General features: G+C 38.8%; 1 pseudogene; it reads left to right on the top strand.

Annotated features, from left to right (window-relative positions):
• The first annotated feature begins 1322 nt into the window (after positions 1-1322).
• On the top strand, positions 1323-5711 carry LOC115681525 (proteasome subunit alpha type-7-like; annotated as a pseudogene).
• The last annotated feature ends 289 nt before the right edge of the window (positions 5712-6000 follow it).

Genomic DNA, 6000 nt, shown 5'->3' on the forward strand with positions numbered 1-6000 from the left:
AACTTTAACCCAATATTCAATGTGGTCCTTGAACGTTAACCCAATGTTCAATGTGGTCCCTGAACTTTTGGTACATGTTCAATATAGTTCCTGAACTTTATAAAAATATTCAATATAGCCCTTCAATTAATTCAAGTTCAGGGATTATATTGTACATTTTCATATAATTCATGGACTAAATTGGACATGTATCAAAAGTTTAGGGACCACATTGAACAAACTAAAAGTTCAGGGACCACATTGAATATTGGGTTAAAGTTCAGGGACCACATTGAACAAATAAAAAATTCAGGACTAAATTGCACGTTGAGCCAAAGTTCAAGAACTATTTATGTCATTATCTCTTTTTAATTCCTGTATCTTTTAGTATTCTTGCAACCTTTAATTACCAGTACTTGCACTTTACTTTACGGTTAATATCACAAAAAACCCCAAATTAGTACGCTTGTGACAAATTTACCCCAAACTAATTTTTGAAAAATCCCAAACTGATACACCTATAACAATTTTACCCTCTATCAGTTTCCGTTAAATTTTACTATCAAATTTTTGAGTTGGATAACACGTGACAGTTGATGAGTATAACAGTTTGGGGTTTTACCCTCCGTCTGTCACAAGTGTATCATTTTGTGGTTTGTTATGATACTAATCTAATTTAACGGAAGGTAAATTTGTAATAAATGTACCAATTAGAAGTTTTTGGTGGTAAAAAACTTAGTTTAGAGTAAATCTGTCATAGATGTACTAGTTTGGGATTTTTGATGGTCAAAAAATTAGTTTGAGGTAAATTTATCACAAGTTTATCAATTTGGAGTTCTTTGTGATATAGTTACCCTTTACTTTAACAGCCATACATTCCTGTTCATAGTCAACAAAGAACCATTTCCATAACATTCATTGATTCGATTCCTTAATTGAGATTTTCGCTTTTTGGTCAAACACAAGTCTACAAATCCCCTCATTAATGACATAATTGCCACCAAACACTAATTACCTACCCACCCTTTTCCATTTCTCCTTGTTATACCACAGCAGTTGTTAACACTTAAATTTTGGTTACTCCACTTAGTCATTAAGGATAACCTTGACCCCGGGACAGAAATATAATTTTGCATTCACACAGCCTTTAGATTGCATTTTAAGGACTAACCTTTGTTGAAGGGAGTCAGAGATGAAATTTATGATCGAGGAGGTGAGATGAAACCAAGACTCAAAATTCTAGCTTTCTTGGAGCTTGAACCCGAATCCGAAAGATAAGGCGGGCTCAGAATTAAATGTCTAACATTATGAGAGCTCGAAGCTAGCTCAATGAGCTCGGGAACATGCTTTTCAAGAACGTGGGAATTTCGGGGTCCTTGACAGTAACCGTTCGCAAGGGCAATGCCGCCTTTTGGCATCTGCAGCTCCAACTGCATTGTCCTCCGTTTCAAGAATATACCCACCGCCAAGCTCGAAGACTCCAGCTGCATTCACCTTTTGATTTGTCCCCTTGCTCACGTTCCCGAATTTCGCCAGACAAGTCTCTGTTTCCTATGCCGCCTCTAATTTCAAAGCTTGAAAAATGTGTGCATGTGAGTTGGTAAGTCTGATTAGGGGGTTTTGCATGGGATTGTAGTCTGCGCTAGCTACGTATGTCATTATTCGGTTATAGTGATTTGATCGTGCGTATAGTGATTGGGTCATGTATTGTTGGCCAGTGTGGAGTTGATACCAGCATTTTGATTGTTGTTTTCTTGCTAAAAATACTGAAGCTCTAGCGATTACGGCTAAATCAATGGTGATGAGGCAGAGAAAGTGCTCACCTATTTCACAAGTTGAACTCTCTTATCATACACATTTTTCATCCACAACACTCTCAATGTCCATGCTGACCCACCCCTCGAGAACATGATCCAATCCCTTAGCATGTTTTGTGTGGTTCTTCCTTTACTAAAGGCATCTGAATAATGGTCTTCCCATACTGGGCAACTACTACCTTGCATTCTTCAGTTACGACACCAAAAGGCTCCGATAATGTGGTTAACTTCAGTGTTGTGCTTTCAACACAAAACTAGCTGGACACGCAATCGACAATAGAACTCCAAAACTTAATTGGAACAGAAATAACCTGATGGCGATGCCAGGGTGAAGAGCAACAGTTACTCAGCAACGGATGTGGAATGCTGGCTTCTCATATGTGTACACTGAATGTTTTAATTCAGCAGTTTTGCTTACACAGAGCTTAATGATCCAATAAAAGGGATGGAGCTAATTTTTGCTGTCAGTTGCCATTGCACTTTCCGGACCGGGTTCATGATCATGTAGCATAAAGTGGGCCTAAGTTGACACCTTCATTGGTTCGATGATTCAGGGTACCCTGTGAAGGACCAAATGCGAATGCCCTACTATGAAGAGGATCTTGATCGTATTTCTGAATTTTGTGGTTTGCGATATGCATAACTTTTCTGAAAGCCAACCATGAATATTGCTTCTTGTGAGCTTAAGAATGCTTCATGAGATTGTAAATGGTTCCGTGTGGATTTTCCTTGTAGCCACATGGTTCTCTTCCATTTCGTGTTTTATTTCGCCAAGCCATGCTTTTTATTGTTTGGAAATGTTAGTTCTATTGTGCCGCATTGCTTCTAGTCATATCATTCTTTGGTGGTTAAGCGAAACTGTCAGTTCCATTGTCAAAGTGCAATGAAGTGATTTTTCTCACTCCATTTAAAATTCCTGAACCATAATTCTGTAAATGATCTGGAGCATCAGCAACTCATGCTCAAATCTTCCATTTATTTTTGTCTACAGAACAGTTAGGAAGATAGTGTCCTCGGATGATCACATTGCATTGGCCTATGCTGGGTTGATAGGAGATGCACGTGTCTTGATAAATAGGGCACGCATGGAATGTCAGGGTCATATACTTACAGTAGAGGTTCCCGTTATGGTTGAATACATAACAGCTAGATAGCAGGTCTACAGCAGAAGTATGCGCAAAGTTGTGGTGTCAGACCGTTTGGCCTGTCAAACTTGGTTGCAGGTTTTTATCTATACACTGGGGTCCCGTCTCTATATGAGACAAATCCATCAGGGACATTTTCAGCTTGGAAAGCCAACGCAACTGGTAGAAACTCAAACTCGACAAGGCAATATTTGGAGAAGAACTATCAAGAAACCTCCGGACAAGAGACTGTAAGCTGGAAATTCGTGTTTTACATGAAAGTTTTTTGTTTTCATTTACATTCTTCAATGAACTTAGTTTGTTGTCATTGTACTAGTAGTTCTCACGGTAATTGTATGCAATTTATATTGCCCTTTGAGATGATATGATGTTGCGTCCACTTACTTGGATGCTTGAATCAATTAAGCCATTTGCAAATCTATCAGCTAGGAGTTGGTCTAGAGAATGTTTTAGTGGTTAAATTGTTGTGACAAAATGATCATTTAGCTAATGTTGAATAGGTCTTGAGCAAACGTGTCTTCTGGTCAGTCTATATATTTGTTGTATCCATGAAGATTATATGAAACATTCAGGTTTGCCGCTTCTTTTTATGTGTACAAAATATGAACTTTTCTTAGTTGCATTTACTTTGCTGTATATGGTGATGGTGGATTAGAGGCTTCAACATTTACTTCTGATAAAGTTAATAAAGCTCCAGTTCTTGCTGTCGTTTCGGTACTGAATTATGTCCCTTCATCTGTTCTTCTTGCATTTAGCTACAGCGTATGTTCCCTTTGAGTTGACGATGTCTGCTGCTTCCCTTTTTCTATTTTAATAATATTAGCTGTCTCAGATTCAATTGCCTGGAGAAATGCTTCTCTCTTTTCTCTGCTACGAGGAGATGTGAACACCTAATGAGGATGAAGGACGGTTTTGTAAGGTTCAGTTCAGATCATGGAAGACTCTGTATCTTTTGATTTTAAGAAAAGCCCTATAAACCAGGAAAATGTTCTTCAAAGGGTTACACAATTGTCTTATGGTCCATAACACATACGGCAACGTTTGTTCCATTAGCCTCAACCAAAATTGATTCCTTTAGCTATATTACTCTAGCCCCTTGGATATATCAGGTTTGCTTTTGGGATGCCGGGCTCATTGTTCTATATTGGTTTAAGTTTGAGGTATCATATTCATATTCATGCATTTGGATGTCTTATGGAAGTGACTGTAACAATACATTTCCTTTAGTTTCTCACATGGGAAGGGTGCCAGGACTCTGCTATCTGAAGTCAGATGCACGCATCTTAGTGTCTCTTCTTTTCAAGCTTGTGTAGGTGCTTCCTGAATGCTTACGTGAAATATCAGTAGTTAGTTAGACAATACTGTCTCCTTTCTGGAATGATGCAATGTAATTGGCTAGTGTTGAAATTTTAAATGGTAATAAAATGATAAGTGGATTGATCTTCTTCTGGTACTTGGAGTAAGTGATGCTTGATTGCACCTTTTTTTTTTGCTTGAAGATGCTTTGGTTGCAGCTGGGTCGCAATAGATCATCCTAGGTCAAGTGTTCGAGCTTTTACGTCTTCCTGCCTTTTGCAGACGAAATGGTATCAAAATAGCATGATAACCTATGCCTAGTCATCTGAAGAGGTTGTAGGAAACACATTCTATGCATGGATGAATCTTTATGTTGACCCGATGAGATGCTGCTTCATGTATGAGTTCAGTCTAGAAGTCAAATGTCCAGTCTGCCCAATGATGTTAACATGATAGTAAATATTCAATGATAAATTGTTTCTAGGCAATAGTTGCCGTTTATCAGTACTGTATTTGCTACTAGTCATAGAGGTAAAGGCTCATGCTATTGTGACTTCTCAAATGCATCTGAACTTCTTAAACAATAAATAGAGCTCTCAGCGAGAGCAAGCTTCACTAGTTCATTGAAGTGGTTAGAACAATGAAAGTTTGCTCCGATCATTCCTTCCCTCACTTGCGATCTGTTCTTCTTGTGCAATGACGATAGCTCATGTTCTTGAGCACGATGTTTTGAATTGTCAATGTGAACAATTTGATTGGCTCTGAAATGATTTGACTTTTTATCGGGCAATTAAGTTGTAGAAAGTGGGGGGAAGAACATAGAGATTGCTGTTGTTACTAGAGAGCATGGGCTGCGGCAACTCGACGAAACTGATACTGGTGCTATTGTTGCTGAGATTAAAGCCAGGAAGGCAGTTGCTGAGGCTGCCAAGAAAGCACCAGAAAAGAAACATAGTTTTCTCATTTTTCTCCAACCATACGAATCGTACATCCATTCACTCTAAAATCTTTAGAACCTTGCCTTTTAGTTCTCAAAGCTGCTTCACGATTTCTTGGGTATAGCAGATGGCATGCCCTTTTGTTATTGGACGGGAATATTTGTGGAGTATATGTTCTTTTTCTGCAATTTCTAGCTCTGTGTTTATAACATTCTCAATTAGTTTTATTCCCACTAATTATACTTTGAGTTGTTTGCAGAATAAGCAAAGCAGGATCAAATGATTCTGTGGGGTTCAAATCCTGCTCATCAGCTCATAGTTCTATGACATATCTCCTGCTTAAAACTCGAACAAACTTTGTTAGCGGGGAATTTCTTGCTTGGGTTCAGGTCCATCTGTCCGAGAACTCCAAAGCAAAGGACGATGAGCAAACGGGCAAGGAGAAACTCCAGATGCAGTCGAAACGGGTGCAAATGTGCTTTTTGAGACCCCGCACAGATCACCATTGGATATTTGGTAGCACCCTTGGCAGATGATTATATAAGGTGGCTTCATAACGATGCGTGGCTGACACGATCGCATAGTTATATCTGTTGGAAGTGTGTTTGTAAAACAAATAAAAGTGGATTTTCTATGTCCCACGTAGAAAAGATGGAGTGAAGTAGGCTTGTTTATAAGTGTGGGCTTCTTTTTTGTGTGTTCAAAGGAGGGATATGAGTTATGGGCTAGACTCATAATATTCGCGTGCAGGGGCATACTTTGCGCGCTCGCGGATTAACTACGCTAATCCTCTATTTTGTTCTTATTTTTTTTTTTTATGTCATG

This window comes from Syzygium oleosum, unplaced genomic scaffold, assembly GCF_021117445.2.
Source record: "Syzygium oleosum isolate NSW1041296 unplaced genomic scaffold, Sole_v2.1 Sole_v2.02, whole genome shotgun sequence".
Classification (NCBI taxonomy): domain Eukaryota; kingdom Viridiplantae; phylum Streptophyta; class Magnoliopsida; order Myrtales; family Myrtaceae; genus Syzygium; species Syzygium oleosum.